Consider the following 19,657-nt stretch of genomic DNA (forward strand, 5'->3'; position numbering starts at 1 on the left):
TTCCATTAATCATGCATAATTACGCGTAACCATACGATGTTCTCTTTTCTAGATTGTTATATCATTCCCTCCTTCTTCTTTTTGTTTTTTTTTCTGAATTGTTTGGCTGCGCCCTGCAGCACATAGGATCTCCCCCGACCAGGGATCACACCCGCACCCCCTGTAGTGAAAGGGCAGAGGCTTAACCACTGGACCGCCAGGGACCCCCCCCAACCCCAGCCCCAGCCCCTTCTGAGAGGATCATTTTATTTGCTGAATGTCCCAGACATAGAAGAGCCTGGCCCTGGGTGTGTTCACAAATGCAAACAGAAAACGGTAGTTTCTGGCTACTTTGTGGTCTATCAAGTCTAATGCACAGCCCCACGTAGCATGATTACACACCACCCACGGGTTAACTGTACATCATTTTATTCTTTCATATCAAGAAAAGCTGTGCCTGTATCATAATTTGGATAATAATCTGCAGACTGGAGCAAAGTTCATTTTTTAAATCAGAATGTAAACTTAAGAAGAAGTTACTGCCTGGGGCACAGTGAGTGCTAGATGGCAGGGCAGGTGCGGGTGGAAGCAAAGACGAAGGGAAGAGGGAAAGAAGGGAATTAGTAACTGTAGGAGCAGAGCTGGATTTACCGGGAAGCTAATAATGCTTAAATTTCAGGGCCCTTCATTTGCATGCATTCCAAGGCCTGGTACCTAATTTTTAATTTGTAATTACGTATTCCTTTCCTAAAAGCGAGCCCGCAGTATTGTATACACTTCAGGCCCCACCACACCTGGATCTGTCCCTTTCCAGAAGGTCTCTGAGAGACTCAACCTTTGTTCTTGTATAAGATTCACAAGCACAAAAGAAATGCAAGTGGTATGGGGGATGTGGCATTTCCACGTTGTCTCCACCGTGAGCTCCAAATCTGAAATTTGCAGGAAGATCCACATGTAAGCCAGGCAAGCACAACACCCTAAGGAATGGGATGTAGAAAGAGGGTGGAGGTCAGGAATGCACAGAATTATTGGGCCAATTCCAACTGACTTCCCGAATCCACTGTGGTAGTTCCAGGACTCTGCAGTGTCCAGGTTTGAATCTGGTTGCACAGCATTGGGCAGTGGAAAGACAGTGGCTTGCAATCTGGAAGTCTCTAACTAGTCCTGGCTGGTCTTCTCTAGTCCTCTCTCATTAACTAGCTATGTGACCCTGGTGGAGTAACTTAACCTCTTTGGGTCTACATTTAAGGTAACGGTGGGTGCTTTCAGAGGGCTTTGCTTAAATTGCCTTTTTCATCACTGTATTCTCATTGTTGAGGCAATGTAATAATAATAAAAGTAATAATTAGTATTATTTTGTATTAATAGCAAAAATTTACATAGTGCTTATAGATGTGGAAACTGAAGTACAAAGCTGTTACTAAGTTTCCCCAGGTCATCCGTCTAGTACACGGCAAAGCTGTGATTCAAACTCAAGCAGTCTGGCTCCAGAGTCCCCCTTTTCAATCACTTTACATTTTAAATACATATTTTTTTAAACTAATAGATTTTATTTTTTAGAACACTTATAGGTTTACAGAAAAATTGAGAGACAGTACAGAGAGTTTGAGGAATGAAGCAAATCAGCAAATGAAGTATCCTTTGATTGAGACCATGATTCATTACCCAAGGTACATGGGAAAGAAACTGGTGAGCTCTCCATTTTGTATAGGTTACTCCACCTAATTCTCATAGCTAACTACTTTGTTAAGTAGGTAGCATTAACAGCATTTTTCAGTGAGGAAACTAAGGCTCAGAGAGGCTAGGGGACTTGTCCCAGGTAATGCAGCAGATGGAGGTTTAAGACTAGAAAGTTATGATGTATCGGATCCTAAAGATATGTTTGCCTCTCTGAAAACTTCGGAATTATCACCAAAAGGTATTTTGTCTTATGTTTATTTCCCTAACGTTCACCTCTAATGCCACAGTTTTAAAAATGCTTTGTAACCTTTTATATCTTTTGGTCCGGGAAGGTGGGTGAGGCAGTGATTATGATTCCATTTTATAGAGGAGGCTACTCAGGCTGTAAAAATTAAGATCCTGTGATAAGTGCTGAGGTAGAGTCAGGACTGAAACACGATTTGTTGACTCTCCTCCCTTTTCATTCAAGCATCCCTCCATCATAAACTACCTCATTGCACGTTTACTCTTGCTAAGCCCACACAGAGGAAATACCTTGTTTGCTATGAGTCCCCGAGGGACTGCCTCTCTTCCCAGAGGCCGGCCAAGAAAATTTTTCCAAAACCGAAGCTTTGACTTCATTTAAGTCCTTTACTACATGTTTGGCATTTTATCTGCTTGGTTGCCAAAGCATGGAGAGAAAGGGTTAACTGTGCCATTTTCTTTTCCCCCCTGTACTGAACCAACCCAAGGGGGAGTTGGCCATTTTCAGTTAAAGAAGGTTGTGCCTGATTCTGATGGCACAATCAGAAACTGCATTGCCAGTGTTGGAAACCCATTTCATGATGGCAGCAAAGAAAGGGTTTCCACTCTGCCCTCAGCTCTCCGGCCAATATAAGTATACTTCTGAAGCAAGCAAATTATCTTTGGCACTTCCCCTTCCTTGACAGCCTCAAGCTGGAGGCACCCAACTTATTACCCCAGAGCAGAGCATATTCTTTTTCGTTCGTTTGTTTGTTTTTACTTGATCTTCTTATTTTGAAAAAATTTCAAACCCATGGAAATGGTGCAAGAATGAGGTGTCATAGATTAAGAAGGGCTTACTTAACGTTTTTATTTTAATTTTCTATACAATTTTTAAAGATTACACTCCATTTACATTTGTTACAAAATGTTGGCTGTATTCCCCATATTGTACAATACATCCTTGTAACCTGTCTTACACCCAGTAGTTTGTACCTCCCACTACCCACCTCCTGTACCGCCCCTCCCCCCCAAGAGGGTTAATTAACTTTAAAAACCTTATTTAATGTAATTTTTAAAATTTTAAAATATTAATTTTTAAATTTTGACTAGGAGTTACATTTGTCTGGTTCAAAATTCAAGAGGATATACAGTGAGAAGTCTCTCCCAAACCTTGTCCCCCATTATCCAGTGTCCTTTTCTAGAAGAAGCCAATGATTCAGTTTATTATGTACCCTTCCAGAGATATTTCATATGTATACAAGAAAATATAATTGTATGCATGTATTCTTGTTTTGCCTTTTTTTCCCCATGATAGCATACTCTATTATCCCACATCTTGGTTTTGTATTTGAAATCATTCTAATTCCATTCATAAAGAGTACTCTCAAATTTTAAAAAATGATTTTATTGTATTCCATTGTTTGGGTATTCCATAATTTGGTTAGCCAGGTCCCCAAGGTCATCACTTAAGTTGTTTCTAAACGTTTGCCTTTACTGACAGTACTGTAATGAATAACCCTGTACGTGTGTTATTCCTTAGGATAGATTGTAATAGAGACCAGAATTAAGGTTCTGCTATGAGATTACGTCCGGGAGGTTTCATAAGTTCAGGTACTTAGAAGGCAGGTCATTCCTTGCCTCTGTTCTACACTCCTTTGATCTGTGATTGGTAACCTAACCTTACATGCTCTAGGTCTTTAAATTTTCACTGGTGCTATCTCCAGTCACAGCAGTGATAAAAGAACTTTTCAGCGTTTTCTCATGCTAAGATGGTCTGTTTCTCACTGGTCTCTGGTGCCCACCTCTGCTCAGAACATTGGCCATTTAGTTCAACAAATAGTACCTGTGTTGCTACCATGAATCTAAACTGGTCTGGGACCCATCAGTCAATTTGTGTTCTGACCTTGGTGCCAGGTTAGAACACTTGAACCAGAAGTCCAGGCTTCATGCTGTTTGTATTTGAGAAATAAATCAAAGTTTCCCAAGTGTGCTGTTAGAAGAATTCAAAGAAGCATGGTAAAAAGGTATAAATACCACCACCAACAACAAAAATGATAAACAGTTATTTCCCAAAGGACAGCTGGAAGGCAGTGCTGCAAAGTTAAGTAGCCAGGAACATCCTCTGCTGCTTTTTCAAATTAGGTCTTGTTACATATATTTACTAGGACACATTTCAGATAAAGAACTAAACTCCATCATTGTTAGCTCAGAGGAAAAGAAGAAAGGTTCATAATCTAGTTAAACATGCAACTGCCACAATAAGCACACACACACACCACACCACCACCATCACCATACCCCACACCCCACACCTTACATGTGGTGTGGTTACACTGTAGCATTTTGGAAAAAAAAAAAAATCAGTCTCATTTAGCATCCTGCTTCCCAGATGGGCTACCCTACATCTATTCTAAATATTAAAAAAAAAAAAAAGACTGTATTTCGTCCTTGAAAATATTTAGGAAAGGAAATACGTACGTTCGTTCCACCAAATATATATGTATATAAAGGAAAGATTACATCAAAACTTCTGAGCAACCTTCCAGCTTTAAAATATGTAGTCACTCTCATCATCAAGAAGTTCTCCTTGGACTTCCCTGGTGGCACGGTGGTTAGGAATCCACCTGCCAATGCAGGGGACACGGGTTCGAGCCCTGGTTCGGGAAGATCCCACATGCCACAGATCAACTAAGCCGGTGCGTCACAACTGCTGAGCCTGTGCTCTAGAGCCCGTGAGCCACAACTACTGAAGCCCACGCACCTAGAGCCCGTGCTCCGCAACAAGAGAAGCCACCACAATGAGAAGCCCACGTGCCACAACGAAGAGTAGCCCCTGCTCGCCGCAACTAGAGAAAGCCTGCACGCAGCAACGAAGACCCAATGCAGCCAAAAATAAATAAACTTATATTTAAAAAAAAAAGTTCTCCTTTCCATCTGTTAACTATTTTTTAAAATATATTTATTTATTTATTTAGTTGCCCCAAGTCTTAGTTGCAGCAGGCGGGCTCCTCCGTTGCAGCACGTGGACTCCTTAGTTGTGGCATGGGAACTCTTGGTTGCGGCATGCATGTGGGATCTAGTTCCCTGACCAGGGATCGAACCTGGGCCCCTGCATTGGGAGTGCAGAGTCTTAACCACTGCGCCACCAGGGAAGTCCCCTGTTATCTATTGAAATAATTGTCACCCGAGGCTTGAGCATGATACGTGACAGGTTCATTTATTTCATAAACCTTTATTGAGTATCTACTGTGGACCAGGCACTGCCACAGCACTGAGGATGTGGTGGACAGAGATCTTTATCCCATGGGGCTTATGTTCTAGTGGAGGTGGAGAGACAGTAAACAACAGCAAAAGATACAGTGTATCACATGATGCTAAGTGATATGGGGACAAATAAAGCAGGGGACGCAGTAGGGAGTGTGGGGACGAGGGGGGAGGGTCACATTTTTAAAAAAATTAATTATTTTATTTTGGGCTGCGTTGTGTCTTTGTTGCTGCACGCAGGCTTTCTCTAGTTGCGGTGAGCAGGGGCTGCTCTTCGTTGCGGTGCGTGGGCTTCTTATTGCAGTGGCTTCTCTTGTTCCGGAGCACGGGCTCTAGGCACGCGGGCTTCAGTAGTTGTGGCACGCAGGCTCAGTAGTTGTGGCTCCCGGGCTCTAGAGCACAGGCTTGGTAGTTGTGGCACGCGGGCTTAGTTGCTCCGCAGCATGTGGGATCTTCCCGGACCAGGGCTCGAACCCGTGTCCCCTGCATCGGTGGGCGGAGTCTTAACCACTGTGCCACCAGGGAAGTCCGAGGGTCACAATTTTAATTTGTGAGGTTAAGGAAGGCCTCACTGAGAAAGTAGCATTTGAACAAAGTCCTGGAGGAGGGGAGGTGATATAATGGTGGCCCTTCAGGTACAAAGTAAATAAACCTCCTTTGTGGTATAATTTGAGGGTAAGCCCTTTTTATCTCCAAATGTGCTTTTCACCAACTAATCATGATTCCTAAAATTCTATTATTAGTGATACACACTTAGGTTAAGATGCTAAAATTAAAAATATACAGTTCTGAACTATTAAAACCTTTGGGTGAATTTGTTTATCTGATACTTTTGTAAGTTTCAGCGATGGAGGAGAGTAAGGTGATTGAACAGGGGGAGGTATGTGCAGTGATAACAGATTTGAGGACGTGCAAGGGGCAAGAATGTGACACAAGGGCCTGGGTTGCAGCTGCTGGGAGCAGGACTGAATTCTCCTTAAGAATTGCTTTCATTTTGCCTGCTGTGTCCACGCCCATGTTGCCCAGTCCTGGGGCTGATCCTGGGGTTCTCAGCCAGTTCCTCCTGACCATAGTGCTAAGGGAGGTGCTCTGGGATGCAGGAAACAGGCTGATGGGTGGTTTAATAACATCTCCCCGGGAGCTCGGCAGAGTGTTTGGAGTTGTGCTGCAGACAGTCGTGTAAAAGGGGACACACAGGAAAGCAAGTCTGAGACTTGTAGCTCTATTAGTCTATGGTTAATTTAACAGCTCTCAGAAAAATAAACGAGTCAGGAAACTCTGAAAGTTTCCTCCTTAATCAATGCAGGAAAGCAGCATTATGTATGATGACATTCACCTCATCTTTTGAAATGAGATTATCCCCTATGTCTGTATTTTAGGTTTACCTTTGTTCCTATAAGTCCCATTCTCAAAAAATCCTTCTATAGACAAAAGCTTTAGACCATGGGTCACAAACTCAAATGCCTACAGGGACCAGAGAATAATGGACACGAGTAGGTAGGGATTGGTGGGGACTGAGACACAGTGGAGAGTGCTTGCCTCTCCTCAGCTCCTGGGAGTGTTATCAACTGGGAATGAAAGTTCAGTATTGCTAGAATTTTTCATTTTTCAACAGAAGGTGGAAATCCAAATTTTTAAGCAAAATCTTCTGATTTTTAAATGTTGGCAACCAGTCCAAGACAGTTGGATACACTGTACAGGCCATTTATGATGTCTGATATAAACAGAGAATTTTGGTACATTATGGAACACGATAGCGAAGGTAGGCAGAGGAGGGACATCTGATCAACCTGCAAGTCTGAGAAGGTAAATTTTTTAGGGAGTTGACTGCTTCGCCAAGGTTCTGCCTCATCTCTTTAACCAGTTATCTTGGGAAATAAATCAAAATTTCCCAAGTGTGCTATTTGAAGAATTCAAAGCTAGGAACCTTGGAGTTGTCCTGGTGGCATGGGAGAAAATGCTGAACAGAGAATTCAGAGGCCTGGGTCCTAGTGTTGGTTCTTTCACAAACTCAGGGTGCTACCTTGGGTGGATCTCTCAGTCCCTTGGGGTTTAATTCCCTTATCTGCAGAATGAGGGGCTGGACTTCACGGATTTTTAGAATGTCCCCCTCCAAGCCCAGGAAGTCTTCAGACATGCATTCAAGGGGTGGAGAAGGGCAGGGCACCCCAAAGCTCACAGAAAGGCTGCTCAGCTTTTGTTCTGTTTTTTTCATTCGGGACTTCTGCTTTTCTGTGTTTTAGATCTTGAGCTTCTGCAAAGAAAACAAAATCTTTTTAAAGAAAGAGTTTCCTCATTTTCAAAAAAGTTTCAAAATCATTGAATTAGTTTATCAGTATCAGTAATATGTTATTAGTTGAGGTTTGCAAACTCTATGAGGTGTGCAGCTAATCGAAATGATAGGTTTTTTCTCCATTTGTCTACCACTGCTTGTCTGGTTACAGCTGCTGCCAGCTCCCACCTCAGGCATAAATCAAACCAACAAGTGGCCAACAAATAGTTTAGGAAGATCTGACACATGACCCAGTTCAATAGATTGTTTGGGGGGATTTAAGAAAATCTTTCTTTTGGTGATCAGATGTGTTGTTTTTGTGATACTATATATACCTATAAAATAGAGTCATATTTGCTACTAAATAAGCTTTTCCTGGTTCACATGATTTGGTGAATTATAGCAACTTTTCACAGTGATCTGCAGCTTCCAGGGGCTCTGACACTGGGAGAAATCTGAAAATCACTCGACTGACTTTTAAAAATTAGCTATAATTTATTGATAATCTAATATGTGCCAGTTTTAGGTATATCATCTCTAAGCTTCAGATTATTTGCACTGCAAAAGAGATATTTTTAATCTCTATTTTACTAATAAATAAAGAAACTAAGTGAGGTTAAACTAGGTGAGGTTAAAGACTTACCTGGACCACATAGGATTCTAACTCATACCTGTCCCAGCATGTTCTCAGCCAGACAACCTCAAAAGTCGCTTCTAACCTTGAGAAGTTAGGAGGCAGGAGTTCTTCTGTTTTAAGCTGTCCTAGGATCAACTGCAAAACTGCTGTCCACTTGCAACTTTCCAGATCCTCTTACCTACTGAAACCCTTGAATTAAGTTTTGTTAACTCATAGTCATTCAAGTTTAGTGCCCTGATCTTTACTAATAAGAGGGTCTCTGAATTTAAATAGTCCCTTGCATAGCCAGGACATCTTCTGTAGGAGATGAAAGAATTTTAGATCAGACTTTTGGGGATGAATAGGTGGATTTATCGTGTTATGTCTGTACTTGGCCAAGCTGAGTTTCTCCTGTTGCAAAAGAAATGGCTTTCCCTGTTGGGTGATCTACATAGTGTTCTGGTCTAATGGATTCAGTTTCCCTAGTGGACAACTTTTTTGTTCAACACTTTGCTAGGCACATAGTATAACCTAGGTCAATATTTCTAATGACAGTAACCACTGGATTTATTTACTTATTTATTTATTTGCTTAAAAGTTCACCTACACGGGCTTCCTTGGTGGCGCAGTGGTTAAGAATCTGCCTGCCAATGCAGGGGACACGGGTTCGAGCCCTGGTCTGGGAAGATCCCACATGCCATGGGGCAGCTGAGCCCGTGCGCCACAACTACTGAGCCTGCGCTCTAGAGCCCGCGAGCCACAACTACTGGAGCCCGCACACCTAGAGCCCGTGCTCCGCAACAAGAGAAGCCACTGAAATGAGAAGCCCACGCATCGCAACGAAGAGTAGCCCCCTCTCGCCACAACTAGAGAAAGCCCGTGTGCAGCAACAAAGACCCAATGCAGCCAAAAATAAACAAATTAAATAAATAATTTTTTAAAAAAGGAGCTTATAAAAAAATGTTCACCTACAAGACAGTAGACCAGTAATTTTCATTTACACACCGCAACATTTTCAGAGAATAATGTTTGTGAACATTATTAGTAAGAAACAGAAATGTGAGGCAGAGAGCATAGGTGTTCTGATTCTCATTTAACAGGCAAGAAAAATTGCTTATAATTCATTCAGTTGGCAAGTGGTAGGGCCTGAATTTCTACTTGTAATCCTGTGTGCTCCATTTTTTTTTTTTTTTTTTTTTTTTTTTTGATGCTCCATTTTACTAAAGTCATTTGGTTTTTCTAACTGGAGGGGAAACCAACTGACTTTCAGCATGAATCTAGGTTTTGTTAACAGTTCTGATGGTGGTTTTGAAAAATAAAGGAAACATAGTTTATTAATTGCACAGCTTGAGAAAAATATCAATAACCATTGCTTTACCTTAAAAAAAAAAAAGTAGAGGTCCCAATTATTCATAAGGTCTTCAAATTTAGAGTTTGCCATAACAAAAAATATGGACAAATGTTTCTGAGCCCACCACTACTTGGTCTCTGTTTCCTGCAAGAAAGAGGATGGAATTTGGACACATCCCTCTGGGAGCATTGTTTTTTATTCACTTTGCACTTGAGTGATTGGTTGATTGCCTCTGACTTCTACAGCTATATGAAGGGGTTTGTTGATGACTTTCTTTTATGAAGGAAGAGAGAAGTGTGCTGGAACTTTCCCCTTTGAGTTTGAGGTTTTGAGAGCAGGTCCTAACAGATGAACCTCAGTTACTTGGGTGCCTTTTCTCTTTCTTTCCTGGGAGGTTAATTTTTCATTTGGTTTGTGCCTAATTCTGCCCCTTTGCGATAGCGAGGCAGGTATTCAGAAGCCACAAGGGTAGTCTGAAGAACACTTTAGGTTGCCCTAGACAGAGGTGACACAGAAACGACTCACCTAGAGGATAAGAACACGGTAGTTGGATAGTTATTCAGTTTCGTGTTACTTAGAGCAGTCCTTTCTACCTTGGCTGCACAAGCAATGACACAAAGAGGTTTTAAAACATATTGGTGCCTGAGACCCATCACCCCTAGGTTGAGGCCGGGTCTAAGCAAAGGTAACTTTTAGGTTTCCCAGGTGATTCTAGTATGCAGTTAGCTTTGAGAATCTCTCATTGAGGCTTCCAATATCTTATTCAAAACCAGGTGAGATAACCCCAAATGACAGCAGTTCTTTCTCCCAGGACATTACAGGTATTTTGGGTGAACATTTCATTCAGTGGAAAATACACATTTCTTTTTTTTTTTCTTTCTTTTTTTTTTTAAGTGAGAGTTTTTTTTTTTTTTTAAGTGAGAGTTTTTAAAAAATTTTTATTTTATACTGGAGCACAGTTGATTAACAATGTTGTGTTAGTTTCAGGTGTACGGCGAAGTGGTCCAGTTGAGCATATACATGTATCTATTCTTTTTCAAATTCTTTTCCCATTCTGGTCATTACGGAATATTGAGTAGAGTTCCCTGTGCTATACAGTAGGTCCTAGTTGGTTATCTATTATAAATATAGTGGTGAAAATACACACTTCTTGAGCACCTGTGTTCTAGGTGCTGAGAATACTTCCAGGAACAAGACTGAGCCTGCCTTGGCCTCCAGATGCTTGGTTTCTAGTGGGCGGAGACAAACACACACACACACAGGCCTGTGGTGTTTACAAGGAAACCACCGGAGTAATTAGGGGTCAATGAAGGCCTCTGTGAGGAGCAGCCATACCTAGAGCGTACGGTAAGGCAGAGGGAATAGAGGGTGAAAAGTTCCCGAGACAAGGAAGAGTGGTATGTTTGAGGAACAGAAAAGACTGCAGTCACTTTTGTTTATCTACAAACAGGAGTGCCAGAGAACGAGCAAGCTCCAGCCTGACATTTCTTACAGTTTCCACAAATCACTCCGTATATTCCTGCCAAATAGTACACACTCTGAAAAGGGAACACAAGGAGAAGTGTCTTCTAGGAGCCAGGGTACTGTGTGCTGGACGAAGACGGCTCCACGGGATTAGCCAAAAATTGCTGACCATGCAAAAAAGTCAGGCAGTCCTCCATGACACTGAGATGGACCGTGAGAAAAGGGAAAATTCAGTTATGTATTTGATAGCCAGAGGATTTGGCCTAATGCTTCGGTCTTTTATCTTGTTGCTAACCATCAGTCAAATACAGCCAATCAGCGAGGCAGAACTGGCCCCGTTTTGGAAGAAATTCAGTTCTCTGACATACTAGTTTTGAGGTCTCTACCCAACCAAACTTTCTGGAAGGTGAAACGTTTGTCAACTATTTGTAATGTTGGAGAAATCAAATATGTGCCTGTAGGAGACAATTTCTATGAATTTCTTGTTTTAAGAAACATTGACTCAGCTCCTTTCCTGGTTTCCACACAAGACTTCTGCTTAAACGGCACAGGGTCTGGGTATTCCCTGGCAGTCCAGTGGTTAGCACTCCGCGCTTTCACTGCTAAGGGCCCAGGTTCAGTCTCTGGTTGGGGAACTAAGATCTCCCAAGCCATGTGGCGTGGCCAAAAAGAAAAAAAAAGAAATTGTGCAGGGTCACTAACTGCTTACCATCTAATGGTAACCAGAAAGCTACACTGACTTACTTTCAACAAAATTTTCTAAGGCCTCTCTGCTCTTGAATTTAAAAAAATTTTTTTCAGTCATATAACCTGGAATTAATTTTCCTGGTTGGCATGTTGTCACTCTTCCTCTATAAAACAAACCATGGGGTTCAGTGCAGAGAAAACAACTATAATGAATATGCATCCTCAATCAGAATGTCCAGGAATTCCAATAATCTCCACATGCTTTTATGTAAGAGACCGCATGCTGCCCTGATAAAAAAAGAGTGCTTTAAAAGGTGATATTAATAAGAAAGATAGCCCTTCTTAAGAAATCCATATGAGGTAAGAAAAAACTCACTCAGTTATTTAAAAAAAATGCAAGACCATGTAATGGTTAAAGGATTTATTTTATTCCTAACAATAATATACAAGTTTTATAAGCTCTTTCCAAGACAGAATAAGGAGCGTGAAACCTGGCCGATGGGATTATGGAAAGATGGTGACCAAATTATAGTCATGGCTATAACTAACGAGGAAAAACAAGTCAAGAAATATTCAGAGGAAACCTGGTGCAATTTTCTCTTTTTTGAAGCTTAAACAAGACAAGATGGGTTTAAATTGCACCAGGATGGATTTCTCCTTGAAATAAGATGCCCATAATGCCTATGAAACAAACCAGTTGATTAGAAAAATACATGTCTACAGTTTCCATTAGTCCTTAGGCTCTGTGGTATAGAGCATACGTGGTTTTTTTAGTATACCAATTACAATGCCTGTAAATGAAAGTTAAGTATTAATAAATTAATAAAAATAATTAATTAGTGGGTATTATTTACTTGACAAAACTTGCCATGAGGCGAAAGGACCAAGCCTATCTTTTTCATTGTTGGATTCCCAGCACCTAGCACTGTACCTGACACTTCACGGATATTCTTTTTTTGTTTTTCTTTTTTCTTTTTTGGCCACGCACACCGTTTGCGGGACTTAGTTCCCTGATCAGGCATTGAACCCAGACCCTGGCAGTGAAAGCGCTGAGTCCTAACCACTGGACCACCAGGGAATTCCTTTTCAGAGATATTCTTTAAATATTTGTTGAATGAATTAATTTCTTAAATTGCAGCTGCACATCATGTATTTCATCTCCCCAAACTTGATTTAGATATAACTTCTCCAGGAATGCTTATATTACCCAAAGAGAAGCAGATGAACAAAGAGAAGGAATAAGGTGCTCAGGGATGTCTTATCAAGGAAAAAAGCAAAACCTCTTTTTTTTTTTTTCCTGAAGACCTTTTAAGATTAGGACAAGCAACTTTTGTTTGTTGGTTTGTTTGTTTTGTTTTGTTTTTGGCCGTGCCATGCAGCATGTGGGATCTTAGTTCCCTGACTGGAGATCGAATCCGGGCCCTTGGCAGTGAGAGCTCGGAGTCCTAACCACTGGACCGCCAGGGAATTCCCAGGACAAGCAACTGTTTATAAAAGCAAAACAGTGGAAAATTTGAACTGTCAAGTAGGATCATGCTTTGAAGTATATTTCTAGCTAAAAGCAGGGGATAAAATAGATACAACTTAGAGACTCTTTAAGATCTGTCCCTGATTAAGTAGGCCTAAGATAAGAGTCTGAAGAATGGCTGCCTGGCTGAACACATCCTTTGGATGTTGTCATCAGCAGCCACTAGATTTGAAAACAGTGCTGAACATGCTTTTAATTGATCTTTGAGGTGCTCTAAGCTACAACTGAAAGCCTGCCCTTTTTTCTATTTGCTTGAACAAGAGTCTGAAAAGGGAGGCTGAAGAGCTTTCTAATGATATCCTTTACCCTTTCTTCTAAAAAGAACCTATGTTTTCCACTGAGTTAAGGAAATTTCACAACACCCAGGGGCTAAAGTGAAGTTAGTTTTTATTCACTACTGAACCAACTTTCAGATTCTTTTCCTAGAGTGGAAAAGTATCTAAGCTCTTCAAGCTACTATTCGTAATTGCAGAAAGATGGAAAGCATGTTATATTCCATAATATAATGGGGCACAAAACATTTAAGTTATGAATGTACATAAAATGTGTAAGAGATTAAAAAAGCATTCCTAAAGTACTTATCTTTGGTCTGTGAAACAACATTTTCTTTAGTGCCTCAACCTGTGAATGAATGTCAGTAAGATGAATGAGAAGATATTTTGTCCACACACATTTGTTCAGTATTTATTACTATTATTATTTTAATATATTTATTTATATTTGGCTGGGTTGGGTCTTCTTTGCTGTGTGCAGGCTTTCTCTAGTTGCGGCGAGCGGGGGCTACTCTTCGTTGTGGTGCACAGGCTTCTCATTGCGATGGCTTCTCTTTGTTGGGGAGCACAGGCTCTAGGCACACGGGCTTCAGTAGTTGTGGAACGCGGGCTCAGTAGTTGTTGCTCTTGGACTCTAGAGTGCAGGCTCAGTAGTTGTGGCACACGGGCTTAGTTGCTCCGCGGCATGTAGGATCATCCCAGACCAGGGATTGAATCCGTGTCCCCTGCACTGGCAGGCAGATTCTTAACTGTGCCACCAGGGAAGTCCCCAGTTTTTATTATTAATAATTTAATATTATTTATATGAAAATAATAATCCCTTCTTCTGTAGCCAACACAGCTCCCAATCTGGTACACATACATGGTGAGGGTAAGGTAAATTATACCAAAGTCACAAAACTGGTGAGCCCAATGTGAGAAATAACAGTGCCACTCCAACAGTCTTCAGGTTAAAAAAATTATTTGCTGCTGAATTAATATAAATATAATTAAAATATATGTGTTCCTTTTGTCTCAACATGTGTTCCTATATGTGTGTGTGTGTGTGTATATATACACATATATACCTAATATATGGATTTAATGAATGTAATACTATAAAAAGAAGTTGCTGGCTATGCATTACTTTTTCAAAAACAGCTTTATTGAAATAGTATTTACTTAACATAAAATTCACACTTCAGTGGTATTTAGTATATCCACAGAGTTGTACAAACATCACCACAATCTAATTTTAGAACATTTTCATTACCCCCCCATAAGTACCTATTATCAATCACTCTCCATTCTTTGTCCCCTTCCCTCCAACCCAGTCCTAGGCACCCACTAATCCACTTTCTGTCTCTCTAGATTTGCTTATTCTGGACATTTCATATAAATGGAATCATATATATGGCCTTTTGTATCTGGCTTTTATCATTCTACATAATGTTTTCAGGGTTAGTCCATGTTGTAGCATGTAGCAGTACTCAATCCTTTTTTTAAAAATTATTTATTTATTTAGGCTGTGCTGGGTCTCAGTTGCGGCACGTGGGATCTTCGTTGTAGCATGCAGGATCTTTAGTTGTGGCATGCGGACTCTTAAGTTGCAGCATGCCTGCAGGATCTAGTTCCCCCACCAAGGATCAAACCCAGGCCTCCTGCATTGGGAGCACGAAGTCTTACCCGCTGGACCGTCAGGGAAGTCCCCTCAATCCTTTTTATGGCTGAATAATTTTCCTTTGTATGGATATAACACTTTTGTTCATCCATTTGTCAGTTGATGGATATTTGGGTTGTTTCCACTTTGGGGCTATTATGAATAATGCTGCTATGAACATTTATGTGTAAGTTATTGTGTGGACATATGTTTTCATTTCTTTGGGGTTTCTGGGTCATGTAATAGCTATGTTTAACTTTTTGAAGAACTGTTTACCAAAGTGGCTGTGCCATTTTACATTCCCACCAGCAAAGTATGAGGGTTCTAACTTCTCCATGTCCTCATCAACACTTGTTATTGCCTGTCTTTTTTATTATAGCCGTCCTAATGGATGTGAAGTGGTATTTCATTGTGGTTTTGATTTGCATTTCTTTAATAACTAATGATTATTAGAGTGTATTTTATTGTGTGCATATTGACCATTGTATATCTTCACTGGAGAAATGTCTATTCAAAAATACTTTGCCCATTTTAAAATTGGATTTTTAAAAAAATGTTGAGTTTTAAGAGCTCTTTATACATCTGGATACTATACCCTTATCAGATGTATGATTTGAAAATATTTTCTGTCATTCTGTAGGTGTTTTTCTTTGAACTTTCTTAGTGGTGTTCTTTGAAGCACAAAGGTTTTCTATTTTGATATTCAATTTATTGTTTTCTTCAGTTGCTTGTGCAAAAGTTTTTAATTTTAATGAAGTCCAATTTATATTTTCTTTTGCTGCTTATGCTTTTGGTATCATATATAAGAAACCATTGCCTAACCCAAGTTCTTCTTAGACTCTTATAGTTTAGACTTCTTAGACTTCTTTAGACTTTTCTTCTTAGACTCTTTACCTCTTACATTTAGCTCTATCATCCCTTTACATTTATTTTTTGTATTTGGTGTGAGGTAGGGATCCAATTTCATTCTCTAGCATTTGAATATACAGTTTTCTTTCTCGATTTAAATATCTTGGCACCCTTGTTGAAAATCAATTGACTATAAATGTAAAGGTTTATTTCTGGACTCTCAGTTCTATTCTATTGATCTATGTGTCTATTCTTGTGCTAGTACCACACTGTCCAATTACTGTAGTGTTGTAGTAAGTTTTGAAATCAGGAAGTGTGAGTCTTCCAACTTTCTTCTTTTTCAAGGTTGTTTTGACTATTCTGTGGGCATCACTTCTGTAGGTCTCACTGAAGTAGGGTCTAATCCTTAGTTTTGCAGTTTTAGGATCTTGATTGTATCAGTTTTTCCCCAAAGTGAACAGTACCAGAGCATTGGTTCATACCCCTCAAACTTGCAAGAAAATGCCAAGTTTGATATACCATATACATTTTGAGATAGTCCTTTTTTGGTAACCTCAACCAAAATGCCTATACAGGGAACTCCCCCTTACAAGGTGCCAAATTAGTTGATAAAAGTTTGCTTGATAAACATGGAATTGGAAACTAAGGCTGAGGGAGGAATACAGTGTAATGGTTAAGAGTTACAGGCTTTAGGGCCAATCAGTTCTAAGTTTGAATCCTATCTCTGCCACTCAATGATTGTGTAACCAAGGCAAGATTTTGAACCCTCTCCATCTGTAAAATGGGGAAAATAATCCCTTTCTCATAGAGTTGCTGTGAAGGTAAATTAAAATAACAAATATGCAATACTATAACAAAGTTGGAAGTTGCTGGCTTCCTTGGCTAAACCCTTATAAACCCTTACACAGTACTTGGGACTAGTTAGATTTCAGTAAATGTACCTATTGGAGACACTTGTAGAATGCTTCATTTGGGTTGTGAAGAAAGGCTCTCTGACATAGCACAGGCTTCCTAGTGACCTGAAACATCGTGTCTACAGATATGGGGGTCTTTTTGGTTTGAAAGACTTCGGGTAGGAATGGACCCAATTTTACTCTAGAGTGGAATAGAGGATCCTGGAGAGAGCATTGCTACCACCTGGTTCTGGACATTCCATTGCCTGATGGAACTAGTAGGCCAGTGTTGCTAGATTTTGATGTTGATGATATTGATTCTTATTAATTTAAATTGCAAAGAGTAGTGTTTACTGATGTAGCTTCTAAATTCTGGGATTTAGAGCCATCCTTTGCAATGGTTTTTCCAGAGTGCACATATCCAGAAACCTCAGTTACCAAGAATACTACTAAGGGGCTTCCTTGGTGGTGCAGTGGTTGAGAGTCCGCCTGCTGATGCAGGGGACATGGGTTTGTGCCCCGGTCTGGGAAGATCCCACATGCCGTGGAGTGGCTGGGCCCGTGAGCCATGGCCACTGAGCCTGCGTGTCCGGAGCCTGTGCTCCGCAACGGGAGAGGCCACAACAGTGAGAGGCCCGCATACCGCAAAAAAAAAAAAAAAAAGAATACTACTAAGATTTCAGAAGTAAGCAAAAACTCGTCACTGAGCAAAATAGATGTCAAAAACCCTCATGTGCTTGCAGACTTCCCTGGTAGTCCAGTGGTTAATACTCTGCGCTTCCAATACAGGGGGACCAGGTTTGATCCCTGGTCAGGGAACTATATCCCGCATGCCCCAAATAAAGATCCCACATGTTGCAACGAAGATCCTTAATGCGGCAAAGAAGATCCCGCATGGCACAACTAAGACTGGTGCAGTCAAAAAAGTAAATAAATAAATATTTTTAAAAACGAAAAAACGGGCTTCCCTGGTGGTGCAGTGGTTAAGAATCCTCCTGCCAATGCAGGGGACACGGGTTCGAGCCCTGGTATGGGAAGATCCCACATGCTGTGGAGCAACTAAGCCCGTGCGCCACAACTACTGAGCCTGTGTGCCACAACTACTGAGCCCACGCGCCTAGAGCCCGTGCTCTGCGACAAGAGAAGCCATTGCAATGAGAAGCCCGCACACCACAATGAAGAGTAGCCCCTGCTCGCCGCAACTAGAGAAAGCCTGTGTGCAGCAACAAAGAACCAACGCAGCCAAAATTAATTAATTAATTAAAAACAAAAAAACTCATGTGCTTAACTCACAGGAGAACCCCACAGAAAATCTTTACTCAAATCTTGAAAGTCTAAACTAATAGAAGTTTATCTGTGTCTAGGTTCATAGTACAATAGAAGCATTAAAAACAAAACAAAACAAAAAAAAAAACGAAAGAAGGTTGTTAGGTAGGACAATGGAGCAGTGTCAGCCCAGGAGTGATAAAGGAGACAAAAAAACCTGAAAGCAAACAAACAAAAAAAAACAGATGTAAATTTAATCATAAAAACAGCATTCTAGAGGTCATTATTATAGGGACAAATCTACATAATTTTGAGGGCATTCATTGGTCATAATAAACTGCAATAGTGTTGATAATGATGCTCCTTAATCACCAAACTTTATTTTTTCAAAGGGCTGTATTCAAGAAAATGTGAGTTTTGTTGGGGAGAAGTTCTGTCAAGTAGGTAAAGTTGATAAATGAGATGTTACTGGCCTTAGATTTGACTCAACAGGTTGGATTTGCAAACTAAAGTGGTATTCAAATAAGTAGTGTAAGCGAGCTCAGAGATGAACTGTTTCCGTGCATTCTTATCCTAGTGGTGTAGCTGTTATTAAGTATCCTTGAGGGGAATCGAAACTGTAATTGTAACTTCTCTCTCAGCAGGGTTTTCTCCTAACCCTTTCAGTATCTCAGCTAAATAGAGTTGTGTTGCTCTACTCTGGAGAGCCTTCATGCGGAATATGAAGAATGAAATTACTTGGCAACTAGCACTCTGTATACCGCGGCCATTCCATTCTGGTGAGGCATAAACAAGCACAGTGACATTGCTCTATGCTTCTTTGTGAAGACAGAAAGTCAAGAGATTTCTGTCAACTGTAAAGTGAATGTTAGATATCACCCTCCTAGGATTTGAAACGGTGAACAGTTCCGAACAAACATCAGGGAGGCTGGCTGAAGTTCTAACGTTCCATTATTTTGTCTTCTCTCGTTCTAATATGGATGCTGAAGTTTTAGTCAGGTATTAAAGCCAGCTCAGGGCCTGAAAGAGAGACCGGTAGAATTTTAGAATCGGAAGGCTTTTAGAAAAATGTGTCCAGCCTCTTCATTTCACAGAAGGGAAAACCGAGGCCTTGGGACACGTTATGATTTAATGTAGGTCACTCAGTTAATTAGTGACAGAGCGAGAGGGAACCCAGGTTTCCCCACGCCTTCTCAGGCCGCGGTTTTCTATACGCCCCCTACTTCTGGCCCAGCGTCACCTTCTCCCCCGCCCTTTTTTTTTTTTTGGCGGGGGCGGGGGGTCTTTCTTTCCCTTCATAGCTGTTTAATTTAGAACGTGGGCCTGACCATGGAGATGACTAGGTGTGTCAGCCCCAGCTCTCTACCACTCGAGGTGCGTACTCTCTCTAGATTAGGGTTTGGTGCTGGATCTCTCCTCAGCCTGGTGCCTTTTCCGCGGCAGGTGCTTAGCACCTGGACTGAATCGCTGCATCATCGCGGCGACACTCTCCTTGCTCCCGATTTTAAAGCACAGGCGTGTGCCACCGCAGTCTCAGAGCGAAGTGAGAACCAGGGTCCAAGACTACGGCTGTGTCAAGAGGGAGGCTCTAGAAACTCTCGCGGTTCCTCGGCGGCCCCGGGCCCAGCGTGTGAGTGACCTCGGCGCCGACCCCGCCACCGGTCAGCTCGCG

General features: G+C 41.1%; 1 protein-coding gene and 1 non-coding gene across 8 annotated transcripts in view; one reads left to right on the plus strand and one right to left on the minus strand.

The window, feature by feature from the left end:
- CHD9 (chromodomain helicase DNA binding protein 9) overlaps window positions 1–19,657 on the plus strand; it is a 244,148-nt gene that overhangs the window by 30,101 nt on the left and 194,390 nt on the right. The window lies entirely within an intron of this gene.
- On the minus strand, window positions 4,965–5,036 carry TRNAG-CCC (transfer RNA glycine (anticodon CCC)). The gene has a single exon. It is a non-coding gene; the product is annotated as a tRNA-Gly (tRNA).

The sequence above is a fragment of the Neophocaena asiaeorientalis genome, unplaced genomic scaffold, assembly GCF_003031525.2.
Source record: "Neophocaena asiaeorientalis asiaeorientalis breed wild unplaced genomic scaffold, Neophocaena_asiaeorientalis_V1.1 scaffold438, whole genome shotgun sequence".
Lineage (NCBI taxonomy): Eukaryota > Metazoa > Chordata > Mammalia > Artiodactyla > Phocoenidae > Neophocaena > Neophocaena asiaeorientalis.